Source organism: Panthera leo, chromosome A3 (assembly GCF_018350215.1).
Source record: "Panthera leo isolate Ple1 chromosome A3, P.leo_Ple1_pat1.1, whole genome shotgun sequence".
NCBI lineage: Eukaryota > Metazoa > Chordata > Mammalia > Carnivora > Felidae > Panthera > Panthera leo.
Window position 1 is genome coordinate 110,808,329 of NC_056681.1, and position 23,628 is coordinate 110,831,956.

Consider the following 23,628-nt stretch of genomic DNA (forward strand, 5'->3'; position numbering starts at 1 on the left):
ACTTTGAATTTCTAACTTTATAAAAAGCATGCAAGATTATACATACTACACTAAGAAATTCTAAAATGATATTTTTAACCAAAAGCAAAAAAGCATAAACACCTAGCACTACAAACTAAGAAAATTTCTGGGGCATATTTGAAATGTCCGATCAACTATGAACATGTATGAGTAATAACACTGGCAGTGCACTAAGTTTTTTATAGCAGTTTATGCCTTTCAAAGGACATGGTATATGTTATTTTGTTTGTTCCTCTCATCTACCCCAAGATATGGGTAGAGAAAGCATCATTACTGTAGACTTGAAACTGCTCTAAAAATATTATCTTTAAAAAATAATAAAATTTACTATCCCAGTGAAGGCATATCAAAATATAAGAAAGTTAAGAACATTATACAACACACATGCATACATGCATGCGTGTGCGTGCACACACACACACACACACACACACACAGAGTAAACTGGCTACTGAGATGGTCTCAAAACAATGACATCCCATTACTACGGGGCACATCTAGCTCCCAGAGTTGGTTTCCATGCTCCGTTTCCCACTAAAAAGAACTGCAACTCATTTGAGAAGTAGCTGACATGGCTGACTTCTGCCTCCTTCTGAGGCAGGAAAAGCATAAGGTGTGCCAGGAATACCTATGGCAGAAAGCAAAGAGGAACTCAGAAACAACAAGGTCATTTGAAAATGACATGGAAGGCAGGTTGAAGGGGCTCCCACTGGCCACAAGTTGGGCACTTTGAGTATCAAAGACTTATGAAAATGGATGATAACACTGATACAAATATCTATGTGGTGGTAGTGATTCCTGTGAGATAATATGTGTGTGTGTGTGGGGGGGGGGGTACAAATTAAAGCATTTTTCAGAAAAATATCAATGAGTTAATGTAAAAGAAATGGAAGGGGCACCCGGGTGGCTCAGTCAGTGAAGTGACTGACCCTTGATTTCTGTCCAAGTCATGATCTCAGTTTGTGAGTTTGAGTCCTGCTTTGGGCTCTATGCTGACAGTGTGGAGCCTGCTTGAGATTCTCTCTCTCCCTCTTTCTCTGCCTCTCCCCTGCTTGCTCTCTCTCTCCCTCTCAAAATAACCAAAAACATTAAAAAATAAAAGAAATGGGAAAATTAGGAAAACACTATTGGCAACCCTTAATGTAATAACTAGATTAGGCAAGGATTCTTTGTGGATGTTAACACTTTTAGCTAAAATATGGTTAGAAAATAGTATATTTAGTCAACAATGATTCAATCCCACCAGTTATTTACTAATTGAATTTTACAGGGGAAATGTACTTTTATGAATAGAGAGATCTGACAGTCAACTCCTTAACTAACAAGCAAACAGCATTACTATTAGTGTGAAAATTTGATACATTATGCTCCTAATGTAATATAATAAAAAGTACCAGTAACACCTATGCTCTTCTTTCCAAATATGTTTAACTTGAATTCATTCCTTAAAAAACAATCAGAAACTTCAAAATGTAATCTGTTCCTCAAAATAATGGCTTGTACTCCTCCAGAAAACAAAAAACAAAACAAAACAAAACACAATGTCTTGGAAAACAAAACAAACAAACATAAAGGTATGTAACTTCTAAATTTATAAAGGCTAAAAAGACAACAATCAAAAGCAATTCTTCATCATTCATTGACTCTTGTATTTAAAAACATTTTTTTTAATGTTTATTTATTTTTGAGAGAGAGAGAGGAGCAGGGGAGGGGCAGAGAGAGCCAGAGACACAGAATTGGAAGCAGGCTCCAGGCTCTGAGGTGTCAGCACAGAGCTCGATGTGGGGCTTGAACTCACAAACTGTGAGATCATGACCTGAGCCGAAGTCAGATGCTCAACTGACTGAGCCACCCAGGTGCCCCTTGAATCTTGTATTTTAAAGTTATAAGATATATTTTTGGAAAAAAATGTATTTTCGGTAATTGGGAACATTTTAATATGGAGAGTAGATGGTATTGTTAATTTTCTTGGTAAGATGATTTTTTTCCTTACGAGATGCATGATGTAATATTTAGCGGTAAACTATCATGATTTCTGTAACTACATTCCAAATTGCTCAGGAGAAATGTCAGAGAGAGAGAGAGAGAGAGAGAGAGAGAGAGGGAGGGAGAGAAAGAAAGAGAAAGAAAGAGAGAAGAAAAGGAAAGAAAGAAAGAAAGAAAGAAAGAAAGAAAGAAAGAAAAAGAAATGATGAATATAGGTGAAGGGCATTAAAATGTTCATTGTTCAAATTTTCTGTTAGTTTGAAAAAAATCAGAATAAGACTCTGGAAATGAAAAAAAAAATACAGCCAGAGGAAGATGTAAGATATAATGAAGGCATTTGAGGAGATATTGGCCCAAACTCTTGATTGACACACCTGCTGAACTTACCCAGGTGGAAACTGCTCAGCAGGAGACAGGTGATTAGAAGCTTTCAAATACATTCTCTTGCAATGAGCTGCCTGGAAGAGAGTACCCAGGACACAGAACGAACGTCCACCCCATCTTGCTTCCCTGCAACTGCAGTTTAGAAAGCTGGATAAACTTATTCTCTCATTCATTCCAATACTAGAACCTCCGCAATGATGGATACTCCACTTTTAAGAGGGGGACTTTCTCACTAGACTCTGCTGGGCATGGCCTCCAGCTTCCTACCTGTATCCCACTTCTTTGCATATTTTTAATTTGCTTCCATGACCCCTCCATTTCCATGCCCCCCCCCCCCCCTTTCTTAACATGTTACTCTGGTGCTGCCTCAATGATTGCAGGAAGTTCCTTAAAAAGATCTCTAAGTTCATCAGGCAGTAGAGTTCTCAAATCATTTTTTTAGCTTTTCACCTTTTAGTCCTTATATCAGATTCTCTTCCACCAACACCACGTGGATTATTTTTGCCTGCATTTTAGTGGGAGACTGACCAAGCTTAAATTATTTGAACCTACTCTCTTTATGGGAGAAATATCAGGAGTAAATAAGATATAAGAGGTGAAATTTGGGTGTTCTACAGAGCATTGACATGGCAAACTCCTAATCCACTTGAACTGTGGAAAATATCTATCCTTCACTAGAAGAAAATTTTTAAAGAAATACAATACAGATCCATTCTTCTAGACCTTCTACATTGCCCCAATTATGTTGATGGCACAAAACTCTTTCAAGAAGAAATATACACATACTTTCTTCTCTTAAGCTACTAGTGGAAGAAGATTCTAAAGACAGCAAGTCATTTGGATCTAGAAATCAGCTATAAGAAGTAAGGACTTAAAAGGATAGGAAAGTATTGACAAAAATTGAATCACTTTGGGACTTTAAATCAATGTGACTTAGGTTGGTTAAAATATGGAAGCAACTTCTCTACCCATAAAAAATTTAAAGCAACCCTGTAATAAGCTTCACTATCTCATTATTTTTCACTTGAAGGAAAATATAGGAGAATCCATTTATACTACTCAGAGAAGGAAACTGACATCATTTTTGTTTGCTTTTTGTTGACTGTTGTATGTGGGTATTCCCTTTGTGAGCATGCTGTCCAAGGCATTTTAATTATGTAATTTATTTAATGTTTCTTGGGATTTAATTTGACCAGCAATATATTCAAAATGCATTTAATGTCAGATTGGGTACATTTAAGACTCTACTGAGACCTGGCATATGGTTATAAACACAGAATTCTATATACTTAGTTCCTAGTTTTATATGTCAGAAAAGAGAAAAGTCTTACTTTCATCTACCTGAAATAATAAGATACGGATACAAATGCTGTATTCTCGTAAATAACTTTACATGGATTTTTTCACTGCAAGTATTGCACGTTATTTCAATCTAATTAAATTCTTATGTTTTAAATATATATATTTTTAAATATTTATTTTTGTGAGAAAGAGAGAGAGACAGAGTTACAGCAGGGGAGGGTCAGAGAGAGAGGGAGACACAAAATCTGAAGCCAGCTTCGAACTGTCAGCGCAGAACCCAAAGTGGGGCTCAAACTCACGCACTGCAGCATCATGACTGGAGCCACGGTTGGACACTCAACCGACTGGGCCGTCCAGGTGCCTCTCAATCTAATTAAATTAAACAACCGCTTTTGAAAGCAGCTAGGAGAAAGACAATGTGTTGGTTTAGTTAACACATGGTTCATGTTTTATGTTGAAATGAACAAGACATAAGTTGAAACATAAAAGAACTTTCAGTCTTATCCAACACATGAAGCAAGCATGTTCTGCCAGGCTGTGAAACGAAGTTGGGGTGTCTTTACACAATTCTAATTTCTGTAGACTCAGCATTTAGCAGTGACTTAGATAGAGTGATACTTAGAAGGCATTCAGTAAATGCTTGTTGAGTCAATAAATATACATAAATAAATACAATGCACTACCACATAGAACTATAAACAAAGTGCTATTGGAGAAAGAAAAGAAAATTATAACAGAGGAAGGCAAGATCACATCTGGTTGTGAATAAAAGAAAAAGCTTTATGGAATAGGTACTACTTGTGTTGAATCTTTAAAAACAAGTACGTCTAAAATAGATCCGGATGCTAAAGGTGGGTGGGAGACACTGCCCATGGAGGGGAAAGTGTTTCCAGTTGATGACTTCCTGAAGGTGTCCAAGTTTCTGTAGAAGTGCTTCTTGGTCTGGAAGCTGCCAGAATATAATTAATATTCCAGGGAAATAAGATTTGAGGAGCTTCCTAAGAACAGAATGATCTTCGATTTAGAAATGAGAAATTGGATAAAGGTGTCCCCAGAGTATGGAAGAGAGAGTGCTGCATGGCAGTCTGGTGTGTTGTAGGAAACAGTTTTATCAGGCAGTCTTGGCTTCAAGTCTTGGTTCTGATTCCCACAAACAATGCTATTTTGAGACAGTTTTTTAAACACTCTGAGCTTTTCTCCTCTTTTGTAAAACGGCACAATTTTTCCTGCCTCTCCAGACTGTTGTAAGGATTAAACGACGTAATGTTTATATGAAGCATCTGACCCCTGGTGAGTGCTCAGTATTCTCAAGTGGGCAAACTCTGAACCAATTATGTCATAATGTTTCCCTTAAAAAAATGGAATACAAACACACTGAATTCTTTCCATGGTGCAATTCTGTCAGTTTATCCTTGTATACAATATTTCTTGGAGATGTTTATAATTTATCTGTCTCTCCAGGGTTTGATTCAAGACTCTGTACCCAGGAGGAACCTAATAGTACTTCTTAAAAATAATTTCCATCAACACTTCATTCTGAGTTTGCTTTGATTCCAAACAATTCTGAACCATATCAATATCACTGACAAGTTTCATCTGTATCTTTAATTACTGATTTGAATTGATAATGTGTCAACCCTGAAAAATTATCTCCAACAGTCTTATTAAGTAAGCAAATGCCAATCATGTGTTTTGCTGTTTAAAAACCAAAGTATAAAAACTTCTCCCTTAAATAGGCTTTTATTGTTTCACTGATTTTGCAAATTACAGATTAAATGTGCTATTTTTTAATTATATATTCCCCAAATCAGTAAGAAGCAAGCAGGTATTTACAGTACATTGAGTCTCACTTAAACTTGCTGTTGACCTACTTGCTCTTGGATCACAACATTCTCCTTTTCTAATGTGTTTAATTACTTCAATCACTTATTATTTTGTTTTATTTTTCAATCACTTATTTTAAAGTTGCTTCTTTCTTTTGTGTTCTTAGGGTGTCCTTACACAGCAGGAGACTAATATTGCCAGAGTTTAGTTAAGCAGAAGCTAGTACATTGGAATTAGAATGGCATTTTTCTTTATGCTGAACAAAAGGAAGCCTCTGGACTTTTAAGCCCTGAAGTGAAATTACTGGAATCTACTCCTTTAATATATGCTAAGTAGCTGTTACCAAAGGCAATGCTCCCCTAGAGGATTAATAAGTCAAGGACATTTTGTTCCACCTATAGGACAATATGCTGCTTTTCCATTGTAAGACAGGATCCTCATTTCTAAAAGTTGAATAGAATACTGCTTACAAAGGAAAAAAAAATTCAGCTGGTTAAATTTGAGATATTGAGTAAATTCATTACAATGACTGTGACACTTTTATTTTATCTTGAATTGGAGAGGTTTTCATATTCTCAAAGCTTTTGTTTCTCAAGGCTTTGTTGAGATATCCAAACAAATACTTAAAACTATATTTGAGACAGTAGACTTAAATATTCTTGTCCTTAAGTATTAATTTCAGTTGTGTTGCTAGTTGAACATAACTTTGTATTTGTTGATATTTAGTTGAAGATTAATTATGTGAGGAATAGGAATATAAGCATCATCTACAATTTAACGTAACTATTTGGGCAGTTGAGTCGAAAGGGAGATATGTCTGCAAGAAAGTACTCAAAGGTGCCATGGAAGCAATAGGAGGAAACTAAATACAGAAAAAAAACAGAAAACCAACGCGAAGGAAGGTAGTGCAATGGCAAATGCATAACTTTTCAAGGTAAAGAGGACAGGCTAATGCCATCTTTGTTATGTAAATTTTTGTCATGATTTCCTCACCTATCTATTTGCAACTTTTTTCTGTCTCCTGTCCTCTATTTTTGGAAACAATCCTAAATCCAGGAATAAAGCAGATATAAACACATAGTTAAAAATCAGTTCCTATTGTTTAATAAAGAAAAGTAATTAGAAAAATATGATTAAATTCTTTTTCCTCTTTGTTCTGTGAAAGCTTTTTCAACATAAGCCTTTTAAAAGGGAACTTGGAACATGTAAAATCATGTCCTCAGTCGCCCTTTCCAAGAAAAAGAAAAGTGTCATATTTACTTTGACCTTGGATAAAAGGCAAGGGCAAAATATTGAGTCATACTGTTGTAGCGTCAGTTTCACTACACTAGAGCCTTCTATTTGTGTGGTAGAATGACTGGTAAAATGATTGGATAAATGGGTAAAATCTTGTGAATCATGAGGAATGAAAGCATTTCTCTTAGAGCAGTGGTTCCATGTTTGGTCTCTAGATCAATACTATAGGAATCCTTTGGGAACATATGAAAAAAGCAAAATTTCTGGTCCTGTCCCAGATCTACAGAATCATGAACTGTAGATAATTCTTATATATGCTTAAGTGGAGAACTACCATCTTAGACTGTCTATTCCCTGTATGAATAACCTCAGATGGGCTTCTACCTCTATTGAACTGTTTTTAAAAAATCATTTAAAAAATAATACAAGATCATTAAATAAAACTTGAAAATTATAAAATAAAAAACGAGAAAGCAGAGGAGGAAGGGGCAGAGGAAGATGATGTCAACATCATTTTCTCCTATCTAAATGCAAGAATTTTGACTTTTTTGTGATTTTCCATTTAAGCATTTTTTCCTGCAACTCTAATTTAAAAATATCTATATACTACAGCCTACATTTTAAACATAGCAACACTTTTCCATGTTATTACCTGGATGTGTAAATCTCATTTTCAGATCTTCAAAAAACCCCATTCGTTTAACAACCTGCCTATGGTTAGACATTTCAATTTCACTATCATAGATAACCCTTTGATGAATATATGTGTGTACAAAGCATTTCAACATTTTTAAATGTGTCCTTAAAGAGGCTTGTGAGTAGACTTCCTGGGTCAACATTGATGATTATAGTGTAAGATATTACTATTGTTTAGATTCTGAACATTGTCTTGACTCTCCAAGACCCACCTATTTCTGAGGCATAGAACTTTGTTTAGTTCAGGAGGCAATCCTATGTCAATCTTCAAACCCCTCCTCCACACCCTTTTTTTTTATGTGTTCATATTTCTACTAAATTTACAGCAAATCTTCCTAAATTTAGTCCCAAGCTCGATCACAGAATCTAGGTTTCTGTTATTGCCTTCATTATTCCCCATTGCAGGTCTTCAAAGGGCACTTTGAAAGGACGTTGGGTATAAGGTTAGATCCTCAGTAGTTTTAACATGTAATTAGCTTCATACCTAAAAGTCCTCAGATATCTTTTCTTTTTTTTTTTTAATTTTTTAACATTTATTTATTATTGAGAGACAGAGAGAGACAGTCTGTGAACAGGGGAGGGGCAGAGAGAGAGGGAGACAGAATCCAAAGCAGGCTCCTGGTTCCGAGCTGTCAGCACAGAGCCCAATGCGGGGCTTGAACTCACAAACTGCGAGATCATGATCTGAGTTGAAGTCGGACGCCCAACTGACTGAGCTACCCAGGTGCCCCCTCAGATATTTTTTCAAGACTCCCTTCAACAATGCTCACATTTCCCCCCCTTTTCCCCCCATCAATTTATTTATTTCCATGTTCTTGCTAAAAAGTCTATGGTCCTACTTTGACACCCAGTAGTCTCTTGGCACTTTTCTTTAGGTACAGTGAAGCTCGGCTTACCACCCTCTTTATCACTGTTTTTGCCTCCTTTTCAGGACCTTGTGTGACCTTTTCCTTTCTCTCCTATACATCTGTTTGCAAAAGAGATATATTTGTAATTAGGGGAAGGCTTTGTATTTATACTCCTAACCTGGGTTTAATATGTTTGCGAGACTTACCTATTGTTTGGTGGGTCTGCAACCAACCTGGAAGCCCACAATGGTCTTGCTTCTTTGTGTTTTACTGTCTCATAACTTCTCTGTGTCCCTATTTTCCAACTTCTCTGTGCTCTGTTGATATTTTACATAGGAAAAGAAGAATAGAGATAGCTAAATAGCATCATGCTCCAAACCATTGAATTCTTTTTAAATTTCTTTACCTAGGCTTATTTTCTTGAGAGGTATGACTGTCAGTTAGGAATATGGAGCCAGAGTGGGATATCCAGGGGACATAGGGGGCCTGTGCTTATTCTGTCTGTAAATGGATTCAGAATAGTTGCCAAATCAATACACTTTTAAAAGTCATCTTTCCTTTACTTAAAGAGCACTTAAAGAAACTGCATTCAGTCTTTCAGTCCAGGGGGAATTTCCAGTTTAATGAATTTACTTCCACAGAAGCCTAAGAAAGTGAATATAGTTTTGAAAGTGTTTAGTTTGCACCCAGGGAATAGTTTACATGCCTGGAGAAACTCTACCAAGATACAACAGGACTTTGGGAAATTGACTCAGTGCTAAGCTAATATTATTAATAATCCATCCAGCATTTTTGTACCCTACTTTCTTATGTTTACAATGTCCTCAGTACATTACTTGCTTTCTACCACATGCCTCCAGATTTTATCCCTAAAAGAAGAGTTTCAAGTATAACCACACAGGTCATTTCCTTTTACCCTCTTAAAGAAGGCTGAGAGAGCCAAAGGTTGAACAGAGGTTCTCAGAGCATAGTATCTGACAAAAATATATCAAAGCAGCTGAAACCACACCAAATTTCAGTGAATTCATTGTTTTAAACAACAGCCTTATACACATCTATTTTAGAAAGAGTTCTTTGGAAAAATGAAGACTCTTAAAGTCCCAGGAATATTGAGATTGGGAGGTGAAAATTCTTCCATTGTGAGACAGCTAGAAATGCAACAACATCCTAAGTGCATAGCTGTGCTCATGAAAGTCTAAGGGATACTGACAGGGGTCAAAATTAAAGGAGTTGAAAGTCAGAAATGTGTGGGCCAAGAGGGCATGGTTGGCCTGAGAATGTCTGCCAGACCCCATAAAGTGTTGGCTTGTAATGGATGTAGAAGGACTGGACACAATGCCTTAGGTCTCTGTAGGGTTGGACCCGAAATGCTTGAACAATGCTAAAATTTCTTTGGACGTTTCCTCATCATATCCTTTCTCAGAGCTTAGCTGCTTGCCACTCTATTCATTAAGGGGATCCCATAGCAGAGGAGTTAAAGGCCCTAATTTTATAATCCCCTCAGTTTAACCTCACAGCTGGCATAACTAATAGCAAAGATGACAGATAGGTTTCTGCTCGTCTTATTGAGCATCAACTAATTCTTCCCAATGCCCGGGCACTTCTGTGAAGTCCTGTCTTCCTAAGCTCATTTGGCACTTGTAACAGTTTTATTTGGGGGCCTTAGGTTCTTTTCTGCTATGACCTTGAATGTCTATCTTGGTCATTCAGACATGTCTGTATGAGGCTTTAGCTTAATTGAGAGGTACAGGATTCAAGTTTTTGTCATTGAGTTTCTAGGTACTGGGAAAATCAAGGATTGTAGCTAAATACCAGTTTCTTTGTCTCTGAACATTTCAAATATAATTATGTTGACTTTATGTAAGCAGAATACATAGAAACCATTGACTGTGGAAAGGATGTAGAAGGCAAGGAGTGACCACGGCATGAACCTTATATGAGAGTCTCATGTTAACTCAGGTAATACATTGTGGTGTGTATAAGTGGCACTGGGTCTATCATATTATAAGCATCTTTTTTTTAAATTTATTTATTTGAGAGAGAGAGAGAAAAAACAAGCAAGTGGGAGCAGGGTAGAGAGAGAGAGGGACGGAGAGAGTCCCAAGCAGGCTTTGCACTGTCAGTGTGCAGAGCCCAATGCAGGGCTTGAACTCACAAACTGTAAGATCATGACCTGAGCCAAAATCAGGAGTCGGATGCTTAACTGACTGAGCCACCCCGTCACCCCTATGAGCATCTTTTTAGTTTATGCTTGCCATTTTCTCTCCTTATGTGAGGAAGAGCTGAAAGGGAAGATAGCAGGATTCCTACCTTTTTGTGCCATGAGTGTCCACATGCTACTAATTTTTATGGCACGATAAAAAGTATGAAGAATGATGTTGTATAATAAATGCAAGTCCTCGTGAGAAGCCCAGTATGTGCTCTCCTGGAGTTGGTTAAGTGGAATTGGAGGTGAGAAAAGAGACAAAGAGGAGCAAGGGAATCAGGTTTCTGCTTTTGGAGCTTTGAGGGTCCTGAACTAGTACTCCACCCTATTAAAAAAGATGTGTATGTGGTGGTGGCAGCGTCGGGGTTATTACGCTTTTGTAGTCCTAAGACATTCCTCATTAGGAGTGAGAAGAAGAAAAAAGAAGGGTGGGGAAACTGAGCAGAGACATTAAGAATCAACAGCTGGGTTGATACATTGAAAGCCTTTATATCATTAAGCTGCTGATTTATTCATTCAATAATGCATTTATATTCAATGTGGTTAGGGAAGACTGAGGGACAATCCATTATGAACCTCTGTATCATATACCGCGAAACACTTCATCAATCTCACTAATTTCCTCACATGTCTTTCCCTGAAGACTTTCAGCCACAGACTCTCACTTTCCCCCCAGGTAGGCTATTCCTATGCTATTGCTTTTATTGTGTGGCTGCTCCTCCTAAAAGTAAATTAAAATATCTAAATCTGAATCTAGACCAATAATTCGTTCTACCACTTTTCATGCAGTGGGTTCAGTTAGGTAGCTTTTCTAAAGGACATGTGTTTAACAAATCTTGACATTTGGGTTTAGTGCATGAATTAGCCATTCTGGCCACAGCTTTGATCTACATAGATGCTAGCTCAGCACTGAGAGACTGTGTGGAATGTGATTCACCAAGGCAGTTCTGGGCAGAGCCAATGACCTGGAAAACTCATTCTTGACCTTCCTGGCCACGGGTATCCTCTTATCTCATACCGGTTACAATCATCATAATCAGTGTTTAATAATTCTTCAAGTATATATTAAAATACCCAAATTCTCATCTATTTCAGATTGAATCTTAAGTATTAACATAAGCATTTCCAAAAAGTAAAAAATTAATTTTTCAATTTAACAATTAATACAAGCCTGTAAAGTGGCAAAAGTTATACTTTTCCTCCAAAAAGGCTGAAAAATGTAAACAGCTGTCATAGAGTAGAAAAGCTTTTCTAGATATAATGTGTAAAACGTAAGCACTTGAATGTGCATTTATTAAGAGGCAATGAGCAAAGGGGTTAGAGTGTGGCATTTTGATTCAGACACACTTGGGTTCAGATGCTAAGCTTTACTTTCCTCATCAGTAAGATGGGGTTACAAATAGCACCTGTGTAAAAGCACTCCGAAGGTTAAACGAGAGTGCGTGTGAGGCATTTAACAGGGCCTTCCTCTAACCAAATGCATCAGCAACATTATAAATACACTGGTTTAAAATGTACGGTGTTCTGCATCCTGACTGAAGCACTCAACATTTTGCTACACATGCTGTCTATAAACTCAACTTCTCGACAATTTTTGCAGCAGGAAAGAACGTCTGTTTCAAAAATGAAACCATAGCACATATACCTTTTCATGGGGAGTATGGGTCTGAGAGAACAGACACTTAGCTAAGGCTCCACCATATCATAGGGTTACAACATAGCCACTGCTCACAGCTCTTCCTCATGCCCGACCAAAGACTGAATATCAATAAAACCTTGTACTCCGCCTACTGTATTAGTGATGAATGTTATGAATATTGAAGACATTTTTACATCTCTTATTTTATTCATTCAAACCTATAAACAGTTATTAGATTTTTCTTAGGGGTTAAGCACCTGCCTTGCATTGGCGGGGGGTGGGGACTACCAGGGCAATGGGAACAGAGGTCAGGCCCCAACTTTCCACACCCATAACCACCAGCATTTTTGTGATTCTTCTTTTTCCAAATATAATTGTTATTTTCCAAATGTTAAAATTTTTCTTAATTGTTAGAGAAATATCCTTTTATGCCATTCACAGATACCTTCTTTGACTAGGTCACAGTATGATGGATATGCAGAAGATAAAGCCTCACCTATGATTATACAAAGTCCTTCCACCGCACAACCAAATGGGAAAACAGCTGCTATCATGTAGTCAGGAAATTGCATAGTTACCTCATCTTGCTGAAGCAACTCAGATTTGATTACACACTTTTTTGATAGTCAAACCCATTACTAATAAGGGTAGCTCTTAGGTGCTAATGTTCTAAGTTTATTTAGAAAAAGGGTAAATGAGCCTAAGAGATATTCAAGATATCAAAGATGGCAACTATAATTTCAACCGTAACTCTCTTCTTATGACTTAAGATTATATACTATAATAACTGTGGCAAATGGCAGTCTAGTATGGATTAGAATAATTCTGTCTCACTTCCTTGACCCTGAAACAGTCATTCTAATTTGGACTGGAAATCTGTACCATCAATACATCCTCTTTCTGAACTCACATACTGTCTTTAGTGACACTCCAAGACAGTGGTATAATTTTTCCTTCAAAAGAAGGAAGCTTTATTGATCTCATTCTAAGAAACTGAAGGAATTGAATGATAGCACAGGGAGGCTATTGCTGTCACCAGTACTTGTCATCATCTGCACAGGAATCAAGCCATGAGAGAAAGAGGTTTGAAATGCCATTGGGAAATCTTGGCTGTCTGAAAATGTCTGCACATAAGAGGCCAATGGATTCACCCATGGCATATAAGTTTCCCCAGTGGAGTGCTTATCAACATTTTTCCATTTCAAAGCACACACAGGAAATAATAATATTTCCTGGGGTAAATCGGAGTAAATTTGGGAGTAGCTATATAAGGCATGGTGATAAAATAATTATATCTCTTTATAAAGCAAAGTATTAAGGACAATACTTGATATTTAACTGGAAGAATACATCCAAGTAAAACCTTAAAATTTCAAATGAGAAGCTTGAGCTTGCTTCAGTGAACGTAACTATAATTTTCATCAGATCTTTATACTGAAATGACCAAAAGCAATTTCTGATTAAGACTTTTTTAAATGATGATGTCTCCAAAATCTGATAGTCATTATCAACAAGAAACTTTGTTCCTATAAACAGGTGATAAAAAATTTAAAACTGTTATTATAGCAATACAAAAATTAATAGTTGGAAATTAGGTTTAAAGAATATAATCATTATTCTTTTCTTCCACTGACAAATGCAATGTTGAAATATTCTGTGGTAATAAAAAAGGATCTTGAATGTAGGTATTTTAAACTAATGATGGAGCTCTGACTTGCAGAACATGCATACATTGTTAGAACAACCATCCTAGGTTACCCTGGATATCACTAAAGAGACACAAACAGTAGAAGCATCAGAATAAAAGCTTTAATTATTAGCCACTGTGTGGAATTGTACCCATGACGAGTCACTCCTCTCCTCCCATGGGCTGGAGGTTGGACTGCTGCTCTGTGTGGTTCTCTTTGAGTGCCTCCCGCAGTAACACTGCCCTCTTGTTCTAGTGGCAGAGCTACTCCTTGGCTCCACGCTTGAATATCAGGGTCCAGTGGTGAGAGCCAGATATGGCTAGGAGCACTCACCACCTGAGAAGACCACGGGCAATACTCTTGTAACCTATTTCTCTTGGGCTGCTCTTGGAGGAGGTCCAGAAGAGGAAGCTAAAAATCAGATGCTATTGGCTTTGGGACTCCAAACAGCCCCTGAGGATCACTAAGGCTGCCTATTCCAGAGGGATCCTTATCTCACAGTACCTACCTCTATAACTCTTCTGTAGCATACACACTTTGAAAAATTTTTTATGAAAGTTTGCCCTAGGGTCTAGAATAACTGATTAAATACTTATATACATTAATCACAGGATGACAGTGAGGTGCCCCTTCTTCCCTAAAAACTGGGAGAGATGATTATAAGAGAGTGCATAACATCTTTATCTCATTAATTATTGTATTTTTAGTTCCTAATGCAAAGAAGGAACTCAATAAATATATTTTGAAAGAATAAGTGAATAATGCAAGTGGGTTTGCTCCCTGATGGTTAAAACTAGTCAAGGTAAATTCACTTGGGAACATAAAGAGACTCTAGGGTCATGGACAACATTATTGGAATAGTAGCTTAATTTATTCATCAAATGTTATTCAACAAATTTGTTTATTCAACCAGTAATTATGGAATTCCTACCATGTAGCAGGCACTATTCTGAGCGCTAGGGATCTAGTAGTGAACAGAAGAGTCATAAATCTGTCATGGAAAATAGAAGACACTGAAATAAACAATTTAAATAAGTTCAACATATATATGTTGAATTTTTTTGAGGTACGACAAAAAATAAGACATTGATGAGGAATAGGGAAGAGTAGAGAATTTTTAAAAAGGAATTCTGAGAAAATGACATTTGAACAAAGACCTAAAAGAAGTAAGGGAATAAGCCTACAGGCATGTGGGAAAAGTGTATGGCCGGTTGAAGGGGCAGCAAAGATAAAGGCCCTGAGACTGGAACATGCTCTTATGTTCAAGAGATGATAGGGAGACCAGTGTGGCTGCAATGGAATGAGTGAAGGGGAAACAAACAGGGGAGAGTAATGGTCTAGATCTTGTCGAACCCTGCAGACTGCATTAAGGATATATCTTTTCAATCTGAGTGAGATAGATATAATGTTAGAGGTAGAGGGGATGAGCAAAGGATTAACTTGACCTAGCCTTTAAAAGGACCTGTCTGTATGCCCCATTGAGAACAAACCAAAAGAGCAAAAAGATAGAAGCAAGTATACCAGTTAGGAGGATTTTGCAATAATTCAGAGGAGAGATGGTGGTAGTTTGGAAAAAGGCAGATGCAGTGCAAATGATGAGAAGTCAGATTTAGGATATGTGTCAAATACCAAGCCAGAAAGATTTGCTGATGGAGTCATTGTGGGGTGTGAAAGAAAAACAAACAAACAAACAAACAAACAAACGGAGTCAAGGCTGGTATCCAGGTTCATGTCCTGAGCAACTAAAAGAATTAATCTGTAGTGAAGACTGCCTTTAGCTTAACTGGTACAAGTCTACCAATGAAATTATTTATCAAAATGGGACTCAGAGAAACAGCTTGGCTCTAGTACTTTCTTCTCTTAAAAACTATTTTATAAAAAAATGGTATATATAAAAGTTTAGAAAGTAATATAATAAACCAACTTCAATAATGATCAACATTTTGTTAGTTTTGTCTCTTGTATTCCCTGTCCACACATTTTTATTTTCCTGGAGTATTTGAAAGCATGCTAGCCATCATGTTACTGTTAGAGAAGGTCATCAAGAGAATGTGACTTCCAGGTGACCCACCAGCTGGACCCAGGCAATTAGATGCTGTTCACCCCTTCCCCTGCCCCTGGAATGTATGCTCTGGGTACCATTCTCACAGTGGGAGCTGCTTCAGGGATGCAGCCTGGAGAGGGGGAGGTGTTGTTGAGACCACCTGGACTAAATACATGAGTGAACCCAGTTAAGGCCTCTATATAACTTTTAAGATTCTGGCAGGGAGGTGCAGAAACCTCCGCATCTGGTGGCCACCCAAGACAAGCTTCATATGTAACTTCCCTTGTTTATTAAACCTGCCATCTACCAATGTGGGATGGTCTGCCTCTTTCTGCACACTCTTTACCCTCTGGGTATGGAAGCCAGTTTTAGGTTTCATCCAGGAAGCTCCTGCAGTTGCAACCCAACAGTTACTTCCTTCTGAAACCATTCAGTGTACTTCACTAACTGATACTGAATTTTTTATGCACCTATCATGACATTATTATACCTGAGAAAGTTGGCAATGATTTAATACTAATACACAGGCCATATTTAAATCTCACTAATTTTCTCAAAATTATCTACTAACAAGTGGTTTGTTTAGATCAAAGTGCAAACAAGAGCCTCACATCACATTTTATTCTTATGCCTTTTAAGTCTCTTTTATTCAAAAATGGCTCTTTGTTTCCTCTTCACATTTCTTCTTTGTCTTCTCCTTCTCCTTCTTTTGCAGAAACTGGGTCATTTGTCTTAAAGAATGTCCCACATTATGAATTTGGCTGATCATCTTTTCCTGAGAAGATTTTTAAAAATGGCTTTCTATGCTACTTTTTTAAGTGATAGTTTTTTTTCTTCTTAAGACTTGATTTGTTCAACCGTAATATTTTTGGATAGAATATACATAGATGGTGTTAATTCCTATTGCACCATTACATTTGTAATCCATTGATGGATATTACTTAGATACATTATTAATTGGGATTGCAAAATGGTGGTTTTCTAATTTTATCATTCCTCCTGTACTTTGATCAGGCATTCTATCGAAAAGAACTCTCCCTGGGGTCTCTGGGTGGCTCAGTCAGTTAAGCGTTGGGTGACTATTGATTTCCACCCAGGTCATGATCTCATGGTTCTTGAGATCGAGCCCTATATCAGGCTCCTCATTGACAGTGTGGAGCCTGCTTGGGATTCTCTTTCTCCCTCTCTGCCCCTCCCCTGCTCACCCACTCTCTCTCTTTCTCTCTTTCTCAAAATAAATAAATAAACTTAAAAAAAAAATGACTCTCCCTTATCAAATATTTGGTTACCCTGAAATAAAGTTTCAGAGGAAAAGAAGGATATTTAGCAGTTTTTCTTTATTTGTTAATCTGTAGAATACTGAATTTGTTCATTGAATTGTCCATTGTGGTAAACAGTGACTTTTACTTTTTAAAAATTATCGTATTATGTCATTATATCATTAATATATATTCTTATATATTTGATGTGTTGCAACCTATTGTAATAACTTTTTCTTGATGATTGATTTATACTATGCTAGACCAGTGAAAGCTCCTTTAGCTTGGGGTTCCTCACCACCTCCCCTGGGGCTCATTACTGAATGAAAGAGACTTAATAGTTTATTAGTCTTTGATAGGTTTCTGGCATAAGAAAACTATTGTATATTTCTTGTACCAGACACAGAATCAGCCATGTCTCTTTGTACCCCTAGTTTCTGTTATGTAAAATGGTATTCAGAGACCACAAACTATATGTTAGGGGTCCTTTTTATTGTAGATTGTCATTGTCTGTAGGGTCAGGATGTTATAAGGGGAAAAGGATACTGATTCTGGGATTTGTACCTTCTGATAGGCCTTACTAGACAATCAGTCTTTATTGGCATTTTGGTCAGGACTGACCTAAATGTTTCTAAGTGAGCAGCATCCTAGTCCTGGTCACTAAGCCCCAGTAATACCCCACAAACACTACCAATCACTGTTAAGTTTAAATACTTTCAGTAAGAGTTACTACCTTTGGTTGAGATCCACTGAGGATTATGCCCTCTCTGGCTTCATTTCCATGCTCACCAAAAAGGAAAAAGTATGAGTACTATTTTGGTGTTACAATTTATGTTAATTTTGGGGAAGAGATGCCCTGAACAGAGAATGTGACCATCTGGAAATTAGATGACTAGTTATTTATTACAAAATTGCTATTAGATATCATACATTAGCCTACTGTAATTTTGGTTAATGTTAGTGCTCATTGAAAGACTGAGTACTTTGGGATATACTGATACATTTTATTTAATTTTCTAGATGCACAAGACTGAGAACTAGAACCTGAATTTTGATGAATTTAACAAGGTAATTTCACTTTTGAAGATGAATTATATTTTCTTTAATGACTCTCCATTTAACTTACCTTGTACATATTTTTATTCACTTCATTCCTGGTGAAGTGATACTGGTGATATGTAAACATTCCAGAGGAATAAAAAGATGAACATGGTGTTTGGAATTTCCTATTAGCCTAATCATAATGAAGAGCTAATTCTACAACTGCTCATTGGATCAATGGCAGATTTCCCATAGGTTTCGGTTAGTACTTATCTGGCTGTTGCTCAGAAAATCTAACTAACTTGGCCCAACCAGAAAAGGGGAATTTACTGGGTCACATAACTGACAGTTTAGGATTAGGACAAACTTCCGACATGGCTTAGTTCAGATGCATAAACAAAGTTATTAGGATCCGCTTCTGAGTCTGTTGTCTCTGGGTCTGAGTTGCTAGCATTTTTAGGTTGGTTCCATTCAATGTCACAAGATGGATTCAGTTGGGCCAAGCCTTCCCTCTTCTAAATCCCGGTTTACAGAGGGTGAAGGAAGGGAGGGAGGGAGAGGGAGAGACAGAGACAGAGAGAGAGAGAGAGGAGAGAGAGATGGAGAGAGAGATGGGGAGAGAGAGAGAGAGAGAGAGAGAGAGAGAGAGAGAGACTGATATTTCCAGAAGCCCCAGAAAATATGCCTGTGCATCTCATTGGCTCTAACCAGATTAACAGATTAACTACCCACTCTGAACTAATCACTTTGGCCAACGGGACTTGTTACCCTGATTTATTTAAAGCTATCAGAACCTTTTCATGGAAAAAATCACAAAGGGGTCTGAGGGAAAAAGGAATGGGGAAGGGAAGTTTTTGGCAGATGGTTACTATTTCTCGGGGGGGGGGGGAGCAGATACTAGAAGCAAACTAGCTAATTACTTAATTTCTCAATCTGGTTATTAAAAGCCTTGAGAATTAAAAGCTAAAAAAGCAATAGAGTATATTGTTTAAAAAACTGAATTTATTTCACTCTGCAAATGAAGGATATCTATGACCTATAGAGTCAATGATTTTAATAAGAATTTCATGTTGCTATTCAAAATGAAATAAGAACTCCCCTTTCATATTGCAAGCAGTAATTATTGGAAATCTACAAATCTGTAGCATGTATATATTAATGTTCACTCTTAACCATGCCATAAACTAAGCTGAAGTCATGCATTAACCCATGGCAGATTTCTTTAGGTTGAAATTATATATATATTCATTAATTTTTTTAATGTTTATTTATTTTTGAGAGAGAGAGAGACACAGTGTGAGAAGGGGTGAGACAGAGAGAGAGGGAGATACAGAATCCCAAGCAGGCTCCAGGCTCTGAGCTGTCAGCACAGAGCCCGATGCCGGGCCTGAACTCACAGACTGTGAGATCATGACCTGAGCCGAAGTCGGCTGCTCAAGCAACTGAGCAACCCAGGCATCCCTATGTATATTCATTTTTAAAGCAAGTCGTTAAAGAAGGTCCATTGAAACCTCAATTTATTGTTTCTTCTTTGTTTTGCTTACTTATCATATTAGAATTGGATAATAAATGAACTGTTCTGATAATGATAAGTAAGCAAACATAAAAAGCAACAGTTCCTTATTTATTCTTAGAATACAAGAATTAGTGAAAATGGAAAATTAAAGCCATATAGGACATTGGTTCTTTGCTTACAAAGGAGATGGAACATACACCCTGATCTTTAACAGGTAACTGGAATTGTTCTTTCTTGGTGAACGTAAAACTAGAAAGAAAACTAGCAGAACAGAATTTAATCTGCTAGAGTGACGCATTATTCCTAAAATATAGTCTCACAACAATAAAGACCATTTTATTTTTGGAAAAAAAGGGTGACATGAAAAATCATCCCTACTGACAATAAGAGAAGTCAGATAGGACTTATCAGAATGATATTAGCTGTGGCCCCAAGTCCAATTACAATGACAAAAGCTGCAGTTCATCCCACTCTCTCCCCTTTGCATTTCTCCCAGGAAGAAAGGCCAACTGCTCCCAGACCATATATAAAGAAACGTATACAAGGGGCTCAAAGTGTAAACTGTTGTAGTTATTGGGGTGCACTGCCTTTCTGCCCCTTTAGGAATTAAGAGTTTATTCCACCAGCTCCTGAGAGCTACTCAAAGATTTGATGTGCCATTAGTTGTTATTCTTCTTTGAGGATTTCCTTTGGAAGACTGGGTGAGGAAGAAGACCGTGTCACCTAAGCTCCTTTCAAGGGCAACCTGCATCCATGGAGCTGTAATGGCTTGACTCTCTTGACCCAACTCAAGTTAACTCTGAGAAATCATCCCAGCACTGGAGCTACCCAGGGGTTGGCTGAGATCTGATTGGGATTGCAATGCCCAAACCAAATCTAGTTTTCTTTCCCTCCCTTAATCTTTCCATTTTGCAAAATTGCTCTCTAGTTAGCTGGTACTAACATTTTCTTAAATTTCTCAGTATTTTCTCAGATATTATGGCACTAAATATAGAAAACAGGTATCTTAACAGCACTCAGTAAAACCTGAGAGAGAGCATCAGGGGGGGTTAAGGCACTGTAAGGCTGTGAAATAAGTGGGCTCAGAATGGGCATAAATCTAGCTTCTGGTTATGCCAAGTGTTTCTGTATCCCGTTGAGGTGGCCAATGTTCACCTTTGGTATAAATAATGCAGTTCCTGGGATTGCTAGGAGCATCTTCTGTTGTAACCTTACACTTTTTTTTTTATTCTAAAACCCAACTTCCTATCATGCCAAGCAAAGTGCTTTGCGCTTAATAGGCCCCTTAAAAACACTGGCTATATACACTGATGCAATGTTATTAATGAATAATTAAATTGATAAGTTATTTGTATTAAAATCAGTGTCAGATAATACTTTCTTCCTTGAAGAATGATCATGTTAATTGAATAAGAAAATGATTAATTTTGTTTAATTCAATTATAGTAACTTGTTTCTCAAGAATTCATTAACCAGGTCCCAGCAACTCCACTTACTAGTTTGATAATCTTGAGCCAATTTCCTAACCTCACTGAGTTTCACTTTCCTCATCTAGGGAATCAGAATAGCAATAACATTTACTTTATTAATGGAAGAACCAAATGTAATAAAGGACGTAAAGCAATCAGCACAGTGTCCCTCACAGAGTAAGCATTTTATGAGTGCTTGCTTACTCTTGCTACAGTTAGTGTTCAAATAGAAGCGAAGGGGATTTTCTGATGGGGCCCCTCATCTTCATGACCCTTCCATATGACTCTTGCTCTCTGTCTGCCCTTGAGCTGGGAGCTCAACATCCTACCAAGTGTAAGTGAGGTTCTTCCTAGATTACTGGTCTTGCCCTTTCCATAGGATTGCTTTTCTCTGAGAGTGACATATTAAGCTCTTCTCTGAGGGCAGTGGGTTCTCCCTGAAGTGCTCAGTCTGCTTTATTTTTATGTCCAATAATGTCATAATACCATTTTCTAAACTGCACTTTTCTTTTTATAAAAGCCTTTTGTCATAAGAAAAGTACCAGTGTAAGTGACATTCAGCTCCATGTATGTGCTCAAAGCCTTTGCATTGTGCCAAGGGAATTAAGTTGAATTGGGTTATTTGAAGGAATGGAGATTCAGATGCTTCTCCTAAGAAGGCAGCATAAGCAGAACAGAAGTGTTAGAGCCAGGATCACCGGAGCTCAAATTATGGAGTGGCCTGTAGTAATGTATATGTGAACTTTCTTTCTATCTTTGTATCTTCACAACTTCGTATGTGTGAGAGTATTTTTTTTGGGGGGGGGGGAGAGACAAACAGCATACCTGCATGTTCATGAGTAGGGGGTCAGAGAGAGAGAATCTTAAGCAGCCTCCACACCCAGCCTGGAATCCGACACAGGGCTCTATCCCACAACCCTGGGATCATGACCTGAGCTGAAATCAAGAGTTAGAGGCTTAACTGACTAAGCCACCCAGGCACCCCTAGCCATACTTTTTTTTTTTTTTTAACTTTATGTTTTTATTTTGAGAGAGAAAGAAAGCATGAGTCAGAGAGGGGCACAGAGAGACAGAGAGAGAGAGAATCCCACGCAGGCTCCACACTGTCAGTGCAGAGCCCAATGTAGGGCTCCAACCCACAAACCGTGAGATGGTAACCTGAGCCAAAGTAGGACGCTTGACGGAGCCACTCAGGTGCCCCTACACCTATACTTAGAGAGGCATGTCATTTGTTCAGGATTGACCATAATAATTAAATGTGAGTGCAGGGAATATGGGGCACTTTTTTCCATGCCTAACCCTATTCCCAATCTGTTCATCATTTATATTATTTAATACTCACTACAACTGTCTAAGGCAAATCCTACTGTTAGCTTTATTATATACACAAGAAAACAGAAGCACACATAAGTTAGAGGATTTGTCTGAGTTTCCAGAGCTCCTCATGATGAAGCCAGGGTTCCTGACTCCACCCCTCTCATTCTTAGTTGATAGATTGCTTCTTTGCATAATCATTTCTAATCCTCAGAATAACAGTACTGTTGTTTACCGACGTCAGTGTCATTTTAAGAAGCAAAGTTGGAGGGAAAAGGGAAGAGAAAGAAAAAAAGAAGACAAAGAAACATGAAAGCTTGTCGGTGGGACAGCTTTTCATGTAGCCTTTCCTTGGCAATATAAAATGGGGAAGAGGTTTCAAATAGAAGAGAAAATAAGCTTGTTTTAGAATGTAAGCACTGTGAGGGCAGCGATTTGTGTCTGTTTTGTTCCCTGTTTATCCCTGGCACTAGAAAGTGCCTGGTCCCCTGTATCTCTTATGTCAGTAAATGAATGAATTTGGGTAGTGTGTGCCCTTGCTGAAGCAGGTCCCTATGAGCTGGGGAGTATTTCTGGGGTATTTTGCACAGAAATGTTGCAACTACAGGTGCATTAAAGTTTAACTACACAAGTATCAGAACAGTGTGTGTCGAGGTACCCAGGAAATGGCTAGATCCAATCCTCTGTTATGCTCAGAAGCTGGAGATCCAATATCTTCTTTCATTTTACAAAAATGTTTTGTGTTTGAGCCATACTCTCTAGAGTATGGACTGTGAATCTAAAATCTTTCCTAAATTTTTACCTTTTCGTCTCTAGTCTTTTAATATTTTCCCTATGTATTTATATTTTCTATTTTTTTCTATTTTACTTGTCTACTTATTTCTAATTGTTTTTCTATTTCCAAGAATATCATTTTTTCCTCCTCAATTACACTTCTCCATGTCTTCTTAGCAGTTTTTGTCGCCAGATTTGAGTGCCTTACTTTTTCTCTTGAACTGTTTTTTTTTTTTTTTTTTTTTTTTTTATGTATTTTTCTAAAGTACATTTTTGGACATTTTTATCCAGGAGTAACAAGTAGCTGGTGTGCTACTGGGTCACTGGATATTGGAAACTCTCTCTGTTGCTCTGGCTCTTGAATGACCTGATCTGGCTAGA

General features: G+C 37.6%; 1 long non-coding RNA gene across 1 annotated transcript in view; it reads right to left on the reverse strand.

Annotated features, from left to right (window-relative positions):
* Positions 1-8,518: 8,518 nt before the first annotated feature.
* The window catches only part of LOC122215117, a 39,465-nt gene continuing 24,355 nt past the window's right edge, over positions 8,519-23,628 (reverse strand). Inside the window, exon 3 of the long non-coding RNA XR_006200249.1 lies at positions 8,519-8,614. This is a non-coding gene — a long non-coding RNA (uncharacterized LOC122215117). The remainder of the gene's footprint in view (positions 8,615-23,628) is intronic.